Here is a 15,574-nt window from a genome sequence, read left to right as displayed (position 1 = left end):
TTAAACGTTTCCTTAAGCTGTGTACATCTCCCAGGGAAGTCTGAAAGACGCGGACGCCCTCACTGCCAAGATGAAAGAACTCATTATTTCCCTTGCCCACTATCGTCCTCATGTTTCGCCCCTTTTTATCCAGATAACAGAACTATTCCATTTAATCAATGCTGCCTGGTAGAGTACAGCAGTGTAGCAGCGGTCAAGAAAATGCACCTCAACAAGTAAGCATAAAATTCAATACTGCTCCCCCATCCCATCCACCTCCCCCCCTCCGCCCGTGCCACCCCAAAACAAACAAGCACATGGAGCAGCGGGGCATTCATCATTGCTGTTTCTGGTTTGACAACTCGCTCTGTTTTAGTATTACAATCATAAGCCCTGAATTGGATAAGGGCAGCAGGAGAAGTTGAAAAATGGAAACGCAATGGATTTGGCCCGCCACCAACTGCAAAAAAACCATAAAAAAAATAAAAACCCTTTCCTGTTCAATTGGAAATGATGCTGCTGCACAGAAGTTAAGGAGTCGGAGATTATATTCTAATCCTCGACTTGCACTTTGGTAGTTGTGTTTGAATGGAAACCATGGGTATTGTTAAAAAAAGCCTTAATATGGAAATTATTTAACAAGGCAGAAAAGGGAGGAGGGAGGGGGTAGATAAGCAGTAAGCAGGCAATTGTTTTAGTCCAAGTGTCGGGTTAGACAAGCAGCAACGAATGATAACCAAAAAAACCCCAAAAATCAGTTAGAGAACAAAAGCGGGATTGGATCAGCTCAACATCACATTAAAACAAGCATAACGATCAACAAAATGTCTAAAACACATCACAGGATATATGTCGCACAAACCAGTGTATGCTTGGATTCAGTCTGAAACTTCCATCAGATATCCAACTGACAGACAGGCAATCATCAAACCAAAGCCGTGCGCATTAGGCTGTATTATCTGTAGCTGCAAACTGTGCAGCTTCTCTTGTTCACAGAGAAAAAGAAAAGTTCCTCTGAAAAGAAAGCTTCCATCGTTCTAGCAGGCACCAGCTAGCATTGAATTCCCAGATCAGTCACATTTAAATCCGAGCTCCCAGCAGGAGTAACGGGGCATTAGAGTTTGCTCTGGAACAGATAGATGTTATTGCAAACATATCGGTTATCATAGTCAAATATTATCTTAAAGAACTAAAGACAGGAAGCTCTGCGAGCAGATTCTTGGAATCTGGGCTCTTTCAGGCAAATATTGTGTAACAGCTTTTTACATGGTTCGCTTCAGTCCAGAGAGTTTCAGTCCAGCTATTTATATTTTTAGCCCACTTGCAACACGGAATTTTGAATACACAATAATGCCAAGATCTCTGAAATATTTCAACAATATCTGTGAAAGGCAGCATCTGAGCTAAAGCTGTGTGGACTTATATTTCTGTGCATCTGATAAATATTTTCCCATCACCAACTACTTTGAGAAAAGGCATATATCATCATATATCATGCATACAAATCATGATTCAAAATAAATCATAAAACAAAACCTTCATCTCTGCTAGACAGACTAGGAGAGGCTTTTATTTTGGCGAGCATGTTTAGATAATGCGAAAGTCTTGAGCCCCAGTTCTCAAATCCTTCTCTCGCTGTGATGTTATTGCACATTTTAGCACAAGTTGCCTGCAGGAACCTCACAGACTTCTGATCAAACCCAACCTTAAAAACAGCCTCAAACTTTTTGCTGTTATCGGTACTTTATTAATTTACCAACTCTTGTTTGGAAGGGATTAGATCAGGGCTGCCCAATCCCAGTCCTCAAGAGCTACTGTCCTGCAGCTTTTAGATGCATCCCTACTCCAACACAGCTGAATCAAATGAATGGCTTGTTATCAGGCCTTTGCCAAACACGATGGCATGCTGAAGAGGTAATCAAACCATTTGATTCAGCTGTGTTGGAGTAGGGATGCATCTAAAAGCTGCAGGACGGTAGCTCTCGAGGACCGGGATTGGGCACCCCTGGATTAAATGAACTATTTGGAGCCTGTTATTCAGTGCTATAAAAGCTGTTGGGCAGTCTTGATTAAAAAGTGATGGTGGAGCCAGCGCACCAAATGTAATGTAAAATGTAGTTAACCTGTTTTGTATTTTGACGATATGTACCTAAACTTAAACCCCTTAAGGAGAAATGTTCTTAGCTATTGCTGTTCATATACAAAGAATATCTAAAAAGACACAAGTCTCTTCTTATAAGTGTCAGTATATTTACTGCAAACTATCTCTCTACATAAGGATGGATGGATGGATACTTCCTGATGACCGCTACAGGCTCTCATAGACAGAGGGAAAAACATTAAAAACATGGCTGCAAATGCATCTCTGCTATCAGTGTAGTAGTCTTCCCTCACAGCATTCAACCAGCACGGCAGGCAAACAGGATCTGACTTCATTAAGACGGGAATAATTTGATCAGGTGTATTTAAAACTCAAGGCAAAACAGCAAGAAGGAAAATGAACCTTAGACGTCTAATGAAATTTGAACACTTTTCACAAGAACCACGCAAGGTTTTATGTTTCTCACCTGAAGGAGTTTAAGAGGCACTGCATTTACTGTGGTGAGTTTAGTATAAGAATGCTAAAGAAAGAGGTAATTCAGGAAATTATAAACCAGTAAGTGGTTATACAAATCATATAACATAGATTCTGCAACTTTTCCATACATTTGAAGTTCACTGTAGTAGTTGTAATGGGAATTATAACTCCTTCTGTGAAAAGATTTGTATCATCTTTCTTTCTTTTTTAGCTGAGGAGAGGTTCACTTTTACAATCATATCTTCAGGGTCTTTGAAAGTATTCAGGATTCAACTTTTGTTTAACTTTTGTAAGAGATAAAAAAAAAACTGGTTTGGTGTGAACTTTCTCCCCACTCACACAGATCACATTTAGTCTAAAACATGTTCATTTATAAAAAATTAAATAAATTAATTAAATACAATAAATTAAAATTTAAACCCCCGAAAGACTATCAGCTAATTTTGTGGCTAAAGAAGTGATCAACAGTGTGAAAACAGCCCTGTTTGAAATTATTTAGCTTTACTGCCAACGCACTGCTCGGTGCAGTGTTTCTCCATGACTGAGCCTTCCCAGTGAGCTATTCTCACTGCCTGCAGTAAGAATAGCTTTGTAATGGTGTTGCTTATTTTGCATGTGTGTTTTCGCCTCTGTGTGTCTTTCAGTAAGTGTTTGTGTGGACTGCATTTACGCATGTATGTTTATGGATGCGTGTGTGCTCATGTGTGCATGAGCCTTCAAAGGCACATTCATGGAATAATGTCCTGTAGGGCAGGCAGGTGCCAGGGGATCTGACTGAGAAGAAACTGCTCAGCTGTGGTAATAAGTGTCTTCCTTGCTGGAATAATGCTTAAGACTAAAAATGACTGGAATGATTCAGACTTGCCAGCATGGTCCGCTGGGCTCCCACTCACCACAGCATGAAAATATAGGCTGCAGCAGCACAGTGAGAAATGTTATGGTTTCACTCTGTTGTGACCGCGCATATGAGCAGGGGAGGCAATGAAAAAAGGCCTCACACAGAGCCCAGCACTATCCAGCAAGTCGAGTTACCCCCAGAGAAATTAGCACATAATGTTCTTGAATTATAATTCATAATGTTCTCTTAAAGGCTTGTTAGTAGCTTGGTTGGTTGTTCTAAGAGCAAATGGCTCTTCCGAGAGAATAGAGGGGTGTTAAAGAGCTTACACGTGGGCTGTTTAGAAAAAGAAGAAAGAAAGATTAAAGCGTGACAGTTGAATATCTTCAGATAGCATTGTGTTTGTTTTGCCCAACCTCCCCCTTTTAACCTTTGATAAGAACTACATGGAAAAACATTATTCAGATCTTTTCATATTATATGACATTTTTATTATGGATATGATGCAATTCCATCAGTGCTACTGATGCCTTAAAAAGTCTATTTTATTGGATTTTCGGTGTCCTGCCATTCTTTGTAAAAAGGAAATAAAAAATAAATCACGCACTCATCAGTGAGTCACGGATGTGTTAATGGCTAAAAGGAGCGTGAAAGGTTTGCAGCAAAGCTCCTCGCCACTGCCTGTGAGTCTATCTACATTAATGTATTTCTACATCACTCTGGTATTTCAATCATAGCAAATAATATGTTTTAATTTAAAGCGCAAATCAGGCTCTGAATAATGAATGCTGTTCTGTCAGCCAAAAGCTCACTTCTCAGAGTTTTGCTGTTGCTTTCCACTCAACCTCTGCAACTTATTAACTATGACTCATCCGTTGCAGAGCAGAAAGTGGATTACCAAGTTTTCTGTTCCTGAATAAAAAACATTGTCAGTGTATACATCTCTACTGTTACCACAAACCATGTGACTATAAACTATCAACTGAAAAAAATCATCTTTAGACCACCTGGCATACAGTAAAAACAAGAAAACACAAATATTTTTAAAATCTGTCAAAAACTTGTTTAAAACAAAAAAATATGTTTGTAACGGTGGACCCAAGAAATACCAGCCGGAGCGACTTTGACAATGCAGAACTTTTTATTAAACTCGGGGTTGTACGTGGACACATATGCTCCCGCGCTCTCTTTCTCTGCTGTCACCTCCGTCTCCGTCTGTCACTGCCAACATATAAAGAGACACAATCACTGTCAGATCCCAGCACACCTGTTCACCCCGCCCCTGCGCCGCCCCGGGAGCTCACTGCGTCACTCCTCCTCTGCCGCTGGCCAAGGACCACACCCACGCCACACATCCCCACCGCCCGACTGAGGCCGGGGCCCATCCGGCCGAACCTACTCCCCCCCCCGCGAGCGAGAGAGGAAATCGGCCACGACCATCTGCGCGCCCGGCCTATGGATCACCTTGAACTTAAAGGGCTGCATGGCCAGATACCACCGAGTGATCCGGGCGTTGGCATCCTTCATGCGGTGGAGCCACTGCAGCGGGGCGTGGTCCGAGCAGAGGGTGAACGGGCGGCCCAGGAGGTAGTAGCGAAGGGAGTCGACCGCCCACCGGATCGCCAGGCACTCCTTCTCCACGGTGCTGTACCGTGACTCGCGGTCCGTGAGCTTCCGGCTGATGTACGCGACCGGCCGGTCAACTCCCCCCACCTGCTGGGACAAAACGGCCCCCAGCCCTCTGCTCGAGGCGTCAGTCTGCAGACAAAAAGGGAGGGAGAAGTTAGGTGTGAACAGCAGCGGCTCTCCACAGAGAGCCCGTTTCACCTGCACAAACGCCGCCTGGCACCGCTCCGTCCACTGGACCAGATCTGGGGCACCCTTGCGGGTGAGATCAGTCAGGGGGCTGGTCAGGTCCGCGAACCCTGGGACGAACCGCCGGTAATAGCCGGCCAGCCCCAGAAACCGTCTCACCTCTTTTTTCGTCTTGGGACGCGGGCAGGATGCAATCGCCGCCGTCTTCTCCACTTGAGGTCGCACCTGCCCGCTCCCCAAGTGGTACCCCAAATACTGTACCTCCCTCCGTCCAACCGCACACTTCTTCGGGTTGGCCGTGAGCCCCGCCTGCCTCAGGGACTCCAGCACCGCGGCCACACACCGCACATGCCCCGCCCACGTGTCACTGTAAATGATGACGTCGTCTAGGTAGGCGGCAGCATAGGCAGCATGGGGCCGCAGCACCCGGTCCATGAGGCACTGAAAAGTGGCAGGGGCGCCGAACAAGCCGAACGGAAGCGTCACGAATTGGTACAACCCATACGGAGTGGAGAAGGCTGTCTTTTCCCGGGACTCTGTAGACAAGGGAATCTGCCAGTAGCACTTGGTTAAATCCAGAGTCGTAAAAAAGCGAGCGGTGCCCAACCGGTCCAGGAGCTCGTCGACCCGGGGCATGGGATAAGCATCAAAACGTGACACCTCATTCACTCTGCGATAATCGACACAGAACCGTATAGACCCATCCTTCTTTACTACAAGGACGATGGGGCTACACCAAGCACTGTGTGATTCTTCTATTACTCCCAGCCTCAGCATTTCCTTCAATTCCCGGAAAACAATTTGCCTTCTATGTTCCGGCAGCCTGTAGGGCCGTGAACGCACCGTCACGCCAGGCCGCGTCTCAAAATGGTGCTCTATGAGAGAAGTACGGCCGGGCAAGGGGGAGAACACGTCGGCAAAGCGCTGTTGCAATGCAGCAACATCCGCCCTCTGGGCCTGTGTGAGATGGTCACTGCAATGGAGGGAGGCGGGGATGCTAGACTTTGGCGCCTCCGGCCCCAACTCATCTCTCCCTCTTACCAAGCTCACTAGAGAAGCGGTCTCCGCCTCCCTCCAGGCTTTGAGGAGGTTGAGGTGGTAAATCTGCGTGGCCCCGCCCCTGTCCGACCGTACCACTTCATAATCAACGTCCCCCACTCGCTGTGTGACCACGAAGGGTCCTTGCCACTTGGCGAGTAATTTAGAGCTGGAAGAAGGAAGTAACACAAGCACCTTATCTCCCGGTGAAAATTGCCTGAGTCTAGCCCCTCTGTCATACAGGCGTCGCTGCCGCTGCTGGGCCTGGAGCAAATTCTCCCGTGAGAGCCTCCCCAGTGTGTGCAGCTTTGCTCGCAGGTCCAGCACGTACTGAATTTCACTTTTCGCAGGGCTCGGACCTTCCTCCCAGTTTTCCTTAATCAGGTCGAGCACCCCCCGCGGCTTCCTGCCGTATAACAGCTCGAAGGGAGAAAATCCCGTGGAGGCCTGGGGCACCTCCCGCACTGCAAACAACAGAGGGTCTAACCAGCGATCCCAATTGCGTTCATCCTCGCGAATGAACTTACGAATCATGGATTTTAAAGTCTTATTCAGCCTCTCCACCAACCCATCAGTCTGAGGGTGGTAGACGCTGGTCCGAATAGATTTAATACCCAGTAATTCGTACAGTTCCCGCCATGTGCGCGACATGAACGACGTGCCCTGGTCAGTCAGTATTTCTTTCGGAATACCGACTCGGGAGATGACCTGAAACAGTGCCTGCGCCACGCTCTTCGCTGAAATGGTGCGTAGCGGCACTGCTTCCGGGTACCGCGTTGCGTAGTCCACCAGGACCAGCACAAAGCGATAGCCGCGTGCACTCCGGTGCAATGGCCCGATAAGATCCATGCCAATACGCTCAAACGGGATCTCCATCAGCGGTAATGGGCGCAACGGCGCCTTTGGCACGGCCGGCTGGTTAACCAGCTGGCATTCGGGGCACGACGCACACCAGCGGCGCACGTCGGCCCAAATGCCCGGCCAATAGAATCGGGCCATTATGCGCTCCAGAGTTTTCTCGCCACCCAAGTGCCCTGCCATGGGGTTCGAATGAGCCGCCTGGAAAATCATTTCCCGGCGGCTTTGCGGCACCAATAACTGTGTGCGGATTTCATTAGTGTGAGTGTCACGGCTCACTCTATAAAGCCGATCGTTCCGCAATTGGAAATGAGGGTACGTTCGCGCAGCGTCGGGGCGCACCGAGCGACCATCAATATCCATCACTTGGTCATAGGCTGAGCGTAGGGTGTCGTCCCGAGACTGCTCTAGTGGAAAATCTTCCGTGGGGTACACAACGGGAGGCGGCGGGGCTTCCGTGGAAGTCCCCGCCTCCTCCTCCCCCCCAGAGTCAGCGTCGGTCGACCCCGCGTCACCGCCGAGCGCCGCGCAAACGTCACACGAATTTACAGACCGCGATCGCATCCCCGCGTACTGCCCCAGTAAGCTGTGGAACCCCGGCCAATTCGTACCCAAAATAAGGGGATGCGACAGGCGCGGGCTAACCGCCGCCTTCACTCTATGCGTTTTGCCCCCGAATTTCAGCAACAGTGACACTACTGGGTACTTGTGAATATCCCCGTGCACACATTTAACCTCCACCCAGTCAGCCTCCAACAATGCCCCGGGGCGAACCAAACTTTGGTGGACCAGAGTCTGCGTGCAGCCCGTGTCCACCAAAGCATGGCGAATACCCCCTTGACACCTTACCGGCACGCGGTACGTCACTCCTGGACCGGGGGCGGGCGCTGGAGCGCCGGCAACGCGGAACACCTGCCCCACCTCCATGAGCGGACAGTCTCGGCGCAGGTGCCCCGGCCGCCCACACTTCCAACAGTCCGGCCCCGGCGTCTATGCGGCTCCCCGTGGCTCCGGGGCAACCTCGGCGGCCGCCGGGGTTCCGGCGGGAAGCAGCGGCCGGAACGGGTTCCTGGGGCTCCACCCTGCTGCCTGCTCCGTTCCCGCAGGGCCGCCGCCTCTCCTCTGCGACGCCGCCGCCGGTGGCCTGGGCGGCGGAACACGGGCGCCCCGCCGCGACTCCTCACGGCCCGGTACCGGGTCGGCCGCCAGATGGTCCTCTGCCAGCGTCACCGCCGCCGTCAAATCCGCTGGGCGGTGGCAGCGAACCCAACGAGCCGTCGCCTCGGGCAGGCCTCCCACGAACTGCTCGAGGACGACCATGTTCAGCATCCGCGTCTCCCCAGCCGAGGGGCCCGGTCGCAGCCACCTCGCTGCCGCATCCTCCAGCTGCCGAGCCCAGGCAAACGGCCGCTCCCCCCCCGACATCCTGCTGGCCCGGAACTGACGGCGGTAATCCTCCGGGGAGAGCCCCAAACGATCCAGCACCGCCCGGCACACGTCCTCGAACACCCCCCGCGAGCCGGGGGGCAGGCTCAGCGCCGCCGTCTGGGCCTCACCCGACAGAAGCGGCAGCAGCCGGGCGGCCCACTCCTCCTCCGGCCACCGACAGGCCACCGCCGTGGCCTGGAAAGCCTCGATGAAAACCAGCGGGTCCTCGCCATCCCGCATCCGGTGCAACGTCACCGACAGCGGAGGGGCGGGAGCCGGCGCGGCCGCATTCCCCAGCAGCTGCCCCAGAGCCGCGGTCTGCTGCTCCGATTGCAGGCGAAGCAACGCCAACTGTTGGTCCTGCGTGGCCGCCTGACGAGCCGCCATCGCCGCCATGTCCACCATCATCTGGCCCAAGATCTGCAGCGGCTGGGCGGGCGGCGGGGCGGGCGGCGGCGCCGCCGGGGGAGCAGGGGGAGCCGGCAGGGGACCGGACATCACGCCAGGGTTTCGGCACCAGTGTAACGGTGGACCCAAGAAATACCAGCCGGAGCGACTTTGACAATGCAGAACTTTTTATTAAACTCGGGGTTGTACGTGGACACATATGCTCCCGCGCTCTCTTTCTCTGCTGTCACCTCCGTCTCCGTCTGTCACTGCCAACATATAAAGAGACACAATCACTGTCAGATCCCAGCACACCTGTTCACCCCGCCCCTGCGCCGCCCCGGGAGCTCACTGCGTCACTCCTCCTCTGCCGCTGGCCAAGGACCACACCCACGCCACAATGTTTTTTATTTCTTAAACTAAATTCATGTTTTTATAGCTAAATTTGAGACTCTAAGAAGTCAGAAGTTAATGAAACTCAACATTTAATCACTAAAACATTTGTTAAGCACTGTAGATGATAACAGATATTCAATCTTCGTCACATTAACACTGTCTAATTGCAAAGAGATTGCGTGTAGTTGCCAACTTTATGCCTTTTATTTGCAAACTGATTGAAGACTGATTTTGTGCTATTGGCGATTTATCGTAGTCTTGCAACCCGATAACACGGCAAAGTGTGAAATAGACACCTTGGTCAACTGTGTCTGTTTCACATTTTGGACAGATGAAGTGTGAAGTGGACTGGGCCGTGTGTGGACAAACCAAAGTTGTTGGTTTTTTAACACCAGTTGGCTGCAAGTTATTGCAGACCTGGTCTCCGGCTTTACAACAACTGTTAAAACGGTAATGAGATTCACTGCACGTGGCAGCAATAATTCTTGTTTTTCACTAGTGGGATGATAGCATTAGTGAAACAAGATGAATTTGTCCTGGATCTCTTAATGTTTGCAACCCTGTTTGACTTCTCCATAGATTTTATGCGTGTAAAATGTAACACTCTCATTCGGTACTTCCAACATCACTGTAACCTGCGAATCAAAATGGATAGTGAGCTAATACATCATTGAGTTTTTTGGTTTAAAATCTTTTTACTTTGCAAACGCAGCTTAAATCTGTGTCATTTTCTTTTTCCACCTTTCTTTTCCTCATCTATCACCACAGAAACTCTCTTTCTGCCTGTCCAACAATTCAGTTCTACCTTATTCTGCTCTTTGTTGTCTTTCGGGTGGTCATTGCATTGTTCTGAATAGTACTATATTATTATATAATATAGTATACTTTATATATATTATATATATATTTTTATATATATTATATAATATAGTATACTTTTTATAATATACTTTTTTTTCTTCTTCTAAAATTAAGGCTACTTGCTGTTGTATAAAACACAGATTGTGGTTCTGCCTTTGCTAATAAATTAAGTCAAAAAACTATCTTTGCCAAGAGAACAGTTAAAAAAAACTCATGACCATCTGGCTCAGAAATTTTTAATCACTAGTGTTGCGAATGGGGACCTTCATCTAAGCAGAATGGAGGACTTCTCCCGTCCTCTGCGGCTTTAAAACTGAGAACCACAGCCCTCCTGGAGCTTCTTAAGTCTTCACCAGGAAACTGTAAACTTTCTTACATGATAAATATGTAAAAACAGTCTAGAAGCTCCTTCCACTCCCATTCAAAGCCCACTTTAAAATTTAGAAGAGCATGTGTCAATCCATTAAAATAATAATACTAATAAAAAAAAAACAGAATTTATGATTTATTAACTATAATTACCATTTTGCTGAATGCCGTGTCCACAGGAATCCAGGCCTTCTATGCACCACGGAGTCTTTCATAAGTAGTTTCAAAGACTACTTATAAAATTAAATAACACACACACACCAGCTGGAGTCACTGCAGTCAGGACACCCAGGCCAGCCAGTCTAAATACTTAAATGAGTTCAGGGAGTTTGGGGTTCGTCTCACCCGTCCTGACCTCCTCCATTCTGTCTTGTTGCCATCTCATTTATAAAATGACGGGAGAATTGGGAGACCCGTTAATTTAATTTATCTTGGTCATATGTGGTCACATTTGGACTCAGACACAAACAATGTTGTCGCCACTCCTTCACCTCCTTCCCAGAGGGTGAAAAGTGTATATCTGTCTTTGGATCCTAGCAGCGAGGGGATGACAATAAATCACGACAGTTCTCAGGATAGGAGAAACAGTGGAGGATGTCTTCATGCTTCAGCGGTAAACCCTCTGGATCTTGGGTAACATTTGCTCAGTGATGTGACCAAAAAAAAAAAAAAAAAAAAGGAAAAATATAAAATAACATTCCCTGGCCCAAAATGTTATTCATCCTCCAGCTTCCTGATGTTTCTCAATTCTGTCCCTGCAGACAGAATAATATACTGTTTTCACATTCAATTATGCAGCAGCTGAAACTGCTCAGGAGAGGAAGCAGAGGAACAATGACAATATTTATTAGGCTAGAGAGGACAGCAGCGTTATCTCTGCTGGTAATGACAACATGAAACTCCACTATTTCACCCTTTTTTATCCTGATGTGGCCTGTTGTATTCGATGTATTGAGATTTTCTCCTGCAAAGTGCGATGCTCTTCACTCACATCCAGTAAGATATATTATTTACTTTGTTCTAAGGAAGAAGAAATCCTTGACGACCGCAAGCTTCTCTCTAGACCGTGTGATATGTGCTCTGATTGCAGGTAATACTCAGCTGTTCAATCACTTATTAATCATTAAATATACAAAATACACAGCCTGCTGCTTCTGCAAGACCAAAACCCAAAGTGAAGTCGGATGGTCCCTGAATAATAAATAAAATAAAAAGTACAATAATCAATTATTCATGGTCCTTGTTATTTCAGTTCATTCCTACATCATTGTGGCGCCCCTGCCTGCCATTGTAAATTCCAGCTGTCATCCTCTTCAAGAGTCCAAGAACACTTGCTATGCTCAAACACAATCAGAAATATCATTAAACATTTACTTTGGCTAACTCCAAAGAGGGAGACTCGTCCAACCCTAATATGGCACTTTTGAAGTGAGTTGTTCCTTGTCAACACATGAAGTTTTAAAATGTTTTTTTATGAGCCGTCATTTATGCGAGAAACCATTAAGGAGTGAATCATAGTGTGGAGAAAAAGCCCAGCTTGCTTGATATCACCTAAATCATCTGGATGGAACTGTCATGGTCCTGGGTCGGTGACCCAGCGCTTTTAGTTATCAGTTTCTAGTTTATGATGATGATGATTATTATTGTTTGAGTTCTGTGTGTTATATTTGGTCTGCCTTTGAGTCTGTCTCTGTCTATGGTGTCACCCCATCTGTTTGTGAATCTGTCTGTTTAGTTCAATGTCTTGCCTGGTTCCATGTGTCTGAGTTTCCTGTTTTATTGTGAAGGTTTGTGTCATATGTGAGTGTGCTCAGTTATGTTTCCCCTGTCTCGTCAGCTGTGATTTCTCCCAGGTGTGTTCCCCTTCTGTCTCTCATCCCTTGATTACTGCCGTCTGTGTATTTAAGCCCTGTGTTTCTCTGTGTCAGTGTCGTGTCGTACCCTCAACTAGCTGTGTGTTCTGCTTCTATGTCCCTAGTGTTTGGTCTCCTGCTCCAGTTTAGTGTTTCCTTCCAGTGTTTCAGTCCTTGGTTCCTCTGTTCTGACTTTTGGTTTTCTTTTGGTGAGTTTAGTTTGTATGAGGTTTTTCCCAGCAATAAAGCTGCGCCTTAAGTTTCACTTCCGTGTCTGAGTTCTGCATTTTGGGTCCACCACTCCTGCTTGCCTGCCACACAGCGATTCATGACAGAACGACGCGACCAGTAATGGATCCAGCGGACTCACCGTGGAAGCGCAGCTCCCGTTTTGACGGGACTCGGCTAGCGCTTGGAGGGCCTCCGTGCTGCCGTTCCTCACTAGCTGTTTACCCTTCGGTCCACTCACCTGCTTCCTCCCCGCGGACGCCCAGGTCTCGCAGAAAACGCTCCAGCCGGTCCCGGGAGGATTACTACGAGCCTGCAAGCAATCAGCTCACGCCTGCACAAGCCTTTTACAAGATGTTAGGGATTATTATCGTGCCGCCCGACTCACCCAGCGTTTCCACTTCACAGCAGGAGCAGCCACAGCCGAGCCATTCCTTGTCACATTCTGCCAGTGCTGCTTCCTCTTCTACTTGGAAGCGGCGAACGTGCCGCCAGCACTCACGGCTCCGGCAGGAGCCTGGGACTCTTCTCGACCAACCGCCTAGGGTGAGTGACAAAGTCCCCCTACATTCGCCTTCTGTGTCGAGGGATAAACGTACCGTTTCCCCCAAGGCCGCTAACGTCAGCTTCATGAACTCTAGATCTTCTGTTCCTCCTGTTCCAGAAAATGACAGTATTCATTTTGAGAGCGATCGTTTCCACTTTGGTTCAAAAGACTGTGCTTCTGATGCTCCCTCGGACCCAGGAGTTAAGACTGTTTCATCTGGAACTGTTTATTCTGGAGCTATGTTTATTCAGTCAGCTGCCCGTCCGCTTTCAGCTCAGTCCCCTGCTCAGCAGCCGTCTGTAGCTCAGTCTCCAGTGTCACCTGCTCAGCAGCCACCTGTAGCTCAGTGTCCTGTGTTTCCTGCTCAGAAGCCGCCTGTAGCCCAGACACCAACTCCACCACCACCATTTTCGCCCCAAGCTCAGTTAGCCGCCCGGCCCGAAGCTCTGTTAGCCGCCCGGCCCGAAGCTCAGTCGCCACCTCCACCACATTCAGCCTCGCTTCCCATAGCACAGTCACATCCACAGCCTGACTTACTACAAACCTTATTTCAATCCTTAGCCCAGTCAATAGCTCAGTTGGTAGAGGAATCATCAGCCTTATCGTCAGCTCGGTTTCAAACTTCACAACCATCATTTTCCCGACCTTTTCTTCAGTTGCCCTCAGCTCAGCCACCTATACAGCCATCATCTTCACCTACACCTCCGGTACAGCAAGCTATGTCTATCCAACCCTTACAGAACTGTTCCACAACCTTGAATCCTAATCAGAGAGACAAACCAAACAATATTGTTATCAGTCCTCAAAAGCTGGCCAGTTCTGAGACTGAGATTCACTCCAGGGCCTCCCCAGAGGCTGGGTTTCAGCCCCCAGCAGACTCTGGACCCCTGGCGGTTAAGAAGCCAGCTGAGGACCGCACCCGGCCGTTGCTGCCTGAGCAGACTCAATGCTCTGTGCAGCTGCAGTCTGCCATGTGTTTGCCAGAGGCCCGTGTGCCTGCTGGTCCTGTTCTGTCCCTGCCAGAGGCCCGTGTGCCTGCTGGTCCTGTTGCGTTCCTGCCAGAGGCCCGTGTGCCTGCTGGTCCTGTTGCGTTCCTGCCAGAGGCCCGTGTGCCTGCTGGTCCTGTTGCGTTCCTGCCAGAGGCCCCCGCGCCTGCTGGTCCTGTTGCGTTCCTGCCAGAGGCCCCCGCGCCTGCTGGTTCTGTTGCGTTCCTGCCAGAGGCCCCCGCACCTGCTGGTTCTGTTGCGTTCCTGCCAGAGATCTCCGCACCTGCTGGTTCTGTTGCGTTCCTGCCAGAAGTCTCCGCACCTGCTGGTTCTGTTCTGTGTGTGCCAGGGGCTCCAGTGCCCACTGGTTCTGAGACTGTTTTTGCTGGGGGGCCCGAGGAGCCCGTCCAGCCTCCTTTCTCGTCAGTTGGGGGGCCCGAGGAGCCCATCCAGCCTCCAGCTGCTCCACCAGCAGCCTCATCCACGCTTGCAGCAGCGGTTTCATCCATGCCGCCACCTGCTGCAGCGCCTCCGTCTGCATCCTCCACGCCGTTGCCTGGCCCGGCCTCTGCTGCATCCTCCACGCCGTCGCCTGGTCCAGCCTCTGCATCCTCGTCATCCCCGTCTGGTCCAGCCTCCGCTTCCGCCTCGTCTGGTCCTGCCTCGTCTGGTCCTGCCTCGTCTGGTCCTGTGCCCACCAGGCCATGGCCAGCACGCCTGGGACTGGAGGGCCGCCGCTGCCTTCCGCGCGGTCGGCCCCCTGAACTGCTCCGTCGTCTCCTTCGCCGCCGCCGCCGCCGCCGCCTTCTGCGCGGTCGGCCTCCTGAACTACTCCGTTGTCTCCTTCGCCGCCGCCGTTGCCTTGCGCACGGCCGGCCTCCTGAACTGTTTCCACGTCGCCGCCGTTGCCTTGCGCACGGCCGGCCTCCTGAACTGTTTCCACGTCTCCGCCGTTGCCTTGCGCACGGCCGGCCTCCTGAACTGTTTCCACGTCTCCGCCGTTGCCTTCCGCATGGCCGGCCCCCGGAACTGTTTGCCCGTCGTCGCAGTTGCCGTCCACACGGTCGGCCCCCGGAACTGAACCGTTTTGGCCTCCTGCGCTGTCGGCCTCCGGGTCGGCCCCCTGAACTTGACCTTCTGGGTCTTTCTGGGCTCTGTCCCTCCTTCCTGGTCCCCCGCCGCCCGCCCTGGTGGGGTTGTTTTCTGTTTTTGGCTGTTTTTTTGTGCTTCTGTTGGGCGGTCTGGAGCCCGCCCTTGAGGGGGGGGTACTGTCATGGTCCTGGGTCGGTGACCCAGCGCTTTTAGTTATCAGTTTCTAGTTTATGATGATGATGATTATTATTGTTTGAGTTCTGTGTGTTATATTTGGTCTGCCTTTGAGTCTGTCTCTGTCTATGGTGTCACCCCATCTGT

Source organism: Diplotaxodon limnothrissa, linkage group LG19 (assembly GCF_057381915.1).
Source record: "Diplotaxodon limnothrissa isolate DT_005_m linkage group LG19, D_limnothrissa_male_GT1.1, whole genome shotgun sequence".
In the NCBI taxonomy this organism is placed as follows: domain Eukaryota; kingdom Metazoa; phylum Chordata; class Actinopteri; order Cichliformes; family Cichlidae; genus Diplotaxodon; species Diplotaxodon limnothrissa.
The sequence above is the reverse complement of the archived record's forward strand: the minus strand, read 5'-3'. Positions refer to the sequence as shown.